This window comes from Pteropus alecto, unplaced genomic scaffold (genome assembly GCF_000325575.1).
Source record: "Pteropus alecto unplaced genomic scaffold, ASM32557v1 scaffold147, whole genome shotgun sequence".
Lineage (NCBI taxonomy): Eukaryota > Metazoa > Chordata > Mammalia > Chiroptera > Pteropodidae > Pteropus > Pteropus alecto.
This window is the reverse complement of record NW_006440648.1, coordinates 679,780-686,145: the sequence shown is the minus strand read 5'-3', so window position 1 is coordinate 686,145 and position 6,366 is coordinate 679,780. Positions and strand designations below refer to the sequence as shown.

Sequence of the window (6,366 nt, the reverse complement as noted above, 5' to 3'; positions counted from 1 at the left end):
TAGCTTTTATTTCCCTTGCCTTTGTGGTCAAATTCATAAAATCCTCTTTAAGTCCAAGGTCCTTAAGTTCAATTCCTATGTTTTCTTCTATGCATTTTATTGTTTCAGGTCTTATATTCAGGTCCTTAATTCATTTTCAGTTAATTTTGGTATGTGGTGATAGACAACAGTATAGTTTATTCTTATGCAGGTGGCTTTCCAGTTTTCCCAGCACCCTTTATTGAAGAGGCTTTCCTTTTTCCACTGTATGTTTTTAGCTTTTTTCTTGAAAATTATTCGCCCATATAAATACGAGTTTACTTCTGGACACTCGATTATATTCCACTAGTCTGTGTGTCTGTTTTTCTGCCAATACCATTATAGGTCATCTTTGTATCTCCGTTGAAGAAGTATCTACTTAAGTCCTCTGGCAATTTCTGAATAGTAATGTTCACTTCGTTTTTTGCTGGGTTTTAGTAGTTCATTATATATTCTGGATATTAATCTCTTACCATATAAGATTTACAAACATTCTCTCTCATCTTTGAGTCTGTCTTTTCACTCTCTTGATAATGCCCTTTGATAAACACACACAAAATTAACTGTGATCAAACCTATATTACTTTTTTTTTTTTTTGCTGTCTGTGCTTTTGGTTTCATATCCAAGAAATCATTGCCAAATCCAATGAAGATTTTCCCCATGTTCACATCAAGGAATTTTACATTTTAACTCTTACATTTAGGTCTTTAATACATTTTGAGTTAATTTTTGTATATTGTGTAAGGTAAGGGTCCAACTGCATGTCTTTGCAAGTAGATATCATTTTCTCAGCACCATTTTTTGAAAAGATTGTCCTTTCCCCACTGAATGTCTGGTACTCTTGTCAAAAATCAATTGACCGTATATACAAGAGTTCATTTCTAAGCTCTCTAATCTATTCCATTGTTGTATATGTCTGTCCTTCTGCCAGGACAACAGTATTTTGATTACTGCAGATTGGTAGTAACGTTTTAAATGAGAAAGTGTGGGTCCTCCAACTTTGTTCTTTTATTTCAAGATTGTTTTGGTTTTCTAGGATCTTAAGTACTTCATTTTGGGCGAGCGATTATAAATGGTATTTTAGTTTTTATTTCCATGTCCCTTTGTTCATCACTAATATATGTAAACACAATTGATTTTCATGTTTATCCTGTATCCTGTGACTCTGCTGAACTCGACTATTAGTTCTAAGAAGTTTTTAAATTTTTTATTAGATTCCTTAGTTCTACATAGACTTTCATGTCATCCACAGGTACAGTGTTTTATATCTTGCTATCTACTACATTATACCAAGGACAAGGAAAATATAAGCTTGAATGAAAAAAAGCAATCAACACAGAGATAACAGTGATGTTAGAATTATCTAAGATTTTAAACAGCCATCATTAAAATGCTGCAACAAACCAATTACAAGCAAAGAAGTCTCAGAAAATAAATTGAAGACATAAAGAAGAACCAAATGGAAATTATACGACTGAAAAATACAATAACAGAAATTTTAAAAAAATGAACGGATGAGGTCAACAGTAGAATGGAAGGTAGACAGGAAAGAAGCAGTGAACTTGAGATAGAAAAATAAAAGTTATTCAATCTGAGAGAAATTCTACTGAAAAAAAAAAGTAGGCCTTCGTGGACCTGTAGGATAATAACAAAATATCTAATATTTGTGTCAGTGGAAAATCAGAAGTAAATGAGAAATATGAAGGGTTGAAAAAGTATACTCAAAGAAATAATGGCTTAAAACATTTCAAATAAAGCAAAAGGCATAAGTCTAGAGAATCAAAACAGAAACCTAGAGTCAAGAAGTTGAGCGAACATCGAACAGGATAACCAAAAGAAATACACAGTAAGACGCATCATAGTCAAACTTAAAACAATCTTGAAAACAGCAAGAAATAAATGACACCTTACATATAGGGGAAAAAAAAAACTACCTGAATGATAGCTAATTGCTCATCAGAAATCATGAAATCCAGAAGGGTGTGGCATAACTTTTTCAAGTGCTCAAAGAAAATTACTGTTGACTTGGAATTCTATAACTGATGAAAATATCCTTCAAGAATGAAGGAGAAATAAGACATTCTCAAATGAGGATTGTTTCACTCTTAGACCAATCTAAAAATAAAACTAAAGGAACTTCTCTAAAAAGAGAAGTTTTCTAAAAAGATAAAAGAAGGAATCTAAGAAATTCAGAAAGGAAGAAAACACAACGGAAATAATAAAAATATGAATAAAAACAATAGGCTTTCTCATCTTTAGTCGTCTAAATTAGGTTTGACACACACAATACACTGCCTAGAGAAGTCACTTAAAAAATTTATCCAAAGATATATACTCAAATGACAAATTTACAGTTAGAGTTCGAGAAATCAATACCCCTTTCTCAACAATTGATAGAATAATTAGTCAAAATCAACAAGGACATGGAAGAACTCAATACAGCCAGCAGTACTTAGTACACATGTATATAATACTCTATCAAACAACAGAAGAATACATGCTGTTTTCAAGTGCCCAAAGAATATAGCAAGATAGACCATGTCCTAGGCTATTGAAAATTTTAATTGAAATTATACAAAATATTTTCTCTGATCACAATAAAATCAAACTAGAAATCGATAATACAAAGACAGACAACAGGAAAATATACAATAGATTTTCTACTATTTAGAAACTAAACAATGTATTTCTAAATAATCCATGCATCATAGAAAGTCTCAAGGGAAATGAAATATATATTGAAATGAAAATTCAAATGCAATCAAAATTTGTGGGGCTCAGCTAAAGCAATGCTGAGAAAATTTTATAGCACTAAATGCTTACATTTGAAAAGAGAAAAAGTCTTATATATTCTAAGTTAGCACATAAATAACCTACAAAATAGAAAAATAAACCCCAAAGAAGGAAATGAATAATAAAGATAAAAGCAGAAGAATGACAAAAGAAAAAGAGAGAAGACACAAATTACTTATGTCTGAAATGAACCAGGGGATATCATTATAAATGATGCAGACATCGAAAGGATAATAAAGGATGGTCCTGCTCCCAATAAGTCCTACTTGTCTGCAGTCACCTCTCCAGCCAGTGACTTGCCTTGTGGCCCTGTAGGTTGTCAATTTGTTTAGTTTTTCTTCTTCTGAGAAACATGAGAATTATTTCTTGGCTCTTCACCATGAAAACCTGGTGGGTTTTCTAGAGGGGGAGTAAGACTATGCCCCCAGGAATTTCTCACTTAACAACTACAACCTTGTTCTTAAATGTTGACAGCACAAGGTCATCTTTTCCAGAATAGCACAGAAGCAGTCTGAGTATGAACAAAACTAGATTCTGAACAGAACTGCTGCTGCTTGAAGAGGACTGAAGTGTGGTCAGGAAATGGGGCTGCAGGATGCAAGTGTGATGGCACTCTCCTAAAATTCTGTGGCACTCTAGCTGCTTTCATCTGATCCTAGAATTATTTATACAGTTAGAATGGTATTTTTTAGTTGGAAAATTTAAATACCCAATGCATAAATCATACACCAAACCTCATTCACACTTCTCTAGATCTTAAGACATCCGTAAGCTACGTTGGCCATCACAGAATGTTTATACATGCAAAATATACTGAATATGCATCAAGCATTTAAAAAGTCTGCAACTGTGAGCAGCACACCAGCACAGTTTACCGTAGTGTATCTGCCTTTGAAAATGTTTCAACTAATAGTGGCAATTGCTCTGCAAGTGAAAATGGGCCTCCTCAGCTCTCAGAATGCTTGCTGTAATCTAAGCATATCACATCTCCCCTACTCTGCTTGTGCACCTTTCTCTGTACCTTTTATCTTCTTAGGCTGTTTAAATAGCTCAAGTTCCAGCTCAAATATCCTCTACTCCATGAAGCCTTCCTTGACCCTCTCCATTGATAATAATCACAAACCACCTCTGAATTCTCACAGCACTTTGTTTTCATTTGTTAAATCAAGCACCACAATCTGAGTGGTGTGAGTGCTAGAAACTTGTGTTTCCTCGTAGAGTCTGATATCTTATTTCTGTTTGTGTGATTCTGTTTCTTAGTAAAGGACCTTAAAGTATGCTCTCAGTAATTCTGATTGGGCTGAATTTCAGGTATTCATGAAATGCAAATTCCAGTAAAGGTTTTGTATGATTGTATCTAAATAGTTCAGTTTTTAAGACTATTAGAGCTCCTATAATTCTTGTGTTACTTTATATTTGCTTACCCATCTATAACTTAAAAATATTTTTATAATAAATATGTACGTGCCAATGTAAGAGTCAACTACAAATAAAAGAATCAAAACAAACACTGCAAAAGTAGAGTGGGTGATGTGTAACGTGACCTGGGACAGAAACGAAAAGTACTGAGGAAGTACTGAGAATATAAGTTATCCTCTTCCTGACAAATATTTGGAAAATCTAAGGGGAGAGAGGGAGAGAGAGCTCTACAAGAGCAAGGAGACAGTATGCACATTTCCATCAACTTTAGCAAGCCTTCCCATGTTTATGTTAGAGGAGAGTCACACTCAGAAGTCCCTGCATCATTATAGTGGTTTGAAATAACAAAGGACAACAGAAATAGAGCCCTTATTTACAAACCTACCTCTGGGAGGTGAGCTCTAAGGCTCTGTTAAGATGAACTTTCCCCAGGGAAAGGGAGATAAAAGGCAGGACTCCAGACATCTCACACATGCACACACAGACACACAGTCCTCTACTTCAAATCTTGTAGCTCTACTTCTAAGTATGTTGATCTCCTTAAAATGTTTGAAGAAATGGTTCCTTGACTGAAAAGTACAAATTTTGAAAACTATTGACCTAAGGGCAATGAAAATTAACAAATTCTTCAATAATTTCAAGTATTATGGCACCCTTCTAGAAAGCAAAGCTCAGACAAAGATTAACACACCAAAGCTAAATCAGGGAGAATGTAGAGTGGGATAAAAAGAAAGTGAAGCTAGGAAAGATGCTAGCAATGGGAAGTGTGACCTACTTCATGAGGAATAGGTCACTTTGGAGGAGTGAACATTTGTTCACTGGGACTCCTGGAGGATTCCCTGAGGAGTTAAAGGCAGGAGAATTTATCTGCTGCTTGTCTCCCTTCACACATATTCCACGATTAAGCTTCATCCCACAGGGAGTTAACTCACTATAACTGCAGGCTGCAACTTCTGGTTCCTTGGCGACCACTCAGAAGTCCGTTCCCATGCGCAAACCTGGATGTGAAGAGGCAACCCAAAAGAAGTAGGGCTTTAACCAAGAGAAAAAAGAGAAGGCTGTTGGAATTTAGGGAAGAGCACAGATCTGTGTCCAAAGCAAGGATAATTTTTAAGACATTGGTTTGTAGAAGTTAAAAGTATCACTTAAATAAATGTAAATCAGCACAAAACAGACTGGCATTATATAAACAGAAGTTGTAGAAGAAATACAGATAAATGAAAAAGCACGATGAAAGGCATGGAGGTACAATAATAATAATAATACATTAAATAAGAGTGGGCAGTTTGGCTTGAGTGAATTATCTTCTAAGGTTACATCTACATTTCTGGACAGTATTTAGGAAAAAGAAAAATGTTAATCTGTGTTATGAGTTACTGAGGATAAAGGTTATAAGGTTAGCATAAAGCCATTCCTTTAACCATACATCTGTCTGGGGTTTACCTAAATGTCTTAGTAAAGACTGAATGGTCTTTAATACTGAAAGGAGATTTAAAAAGGTAGTGAGTACTGTAGCAAGTAGCAGGAATTCAGGCATGAACAACTCAATTTTTAGCATTAGTTTTGAAGTTCCATTCAGGACAGTTTACCTAGAAATATGCTATCTACCCAACTTTCTCCTATATTCTCACTACCTCACATTGTGCCTATTAAAGTTTTTTTTTTTTTTAATTTAAAATTAAGTTTATTGCGGTAACATTAGCTAATACAATTTTATAATTTCAGGTGTACATTACAATTTCACATCTGTATATTATATTGTGTATTTACCACCCAAAGTCCAGTTTCCTTCAGCTCCCATATACTTGATCCCCTTTACCAACTTAACACTTCCCCTACCCCGGTTTTTGACCCCCTTTACCAAGTCTACCTCCCTGCTCCTCCTCCACCCTATACCCTCTGGTAACCACTAGTCTATACACCATGTTCATTATACTATGTTTGTCCTCTTCATTTGTTGCTTTGAGGTTTATATCTCACATGTAAGTAATATCATGTGATTTTCAACTTTTTTTGTCTGGCTTATTTAACTTAGGATGATTTTTTTCAAGGTCCATCCATGTTGTTGCAAATGGCAGTATTTCATCTCTTCTTATGGCTGAGCAATATTCCCGATGTACCACAACTTATTTAGC

General features: G+C 34.7%; 1 protein-coding gene across 1 annotated transcript in view; it reads right to left on the bottom strand.

Annotated features, from left to right (window-relative positions):
• MTMR8 (myotubularin related protein 8) overlaps nucleotides 1–6,366 on the bottom strand; it is a 142,740-nt gene that overhangs the window by 55,100 nt on the left and 81,274 nt on the right. The window lies entirely within an intron of this gene.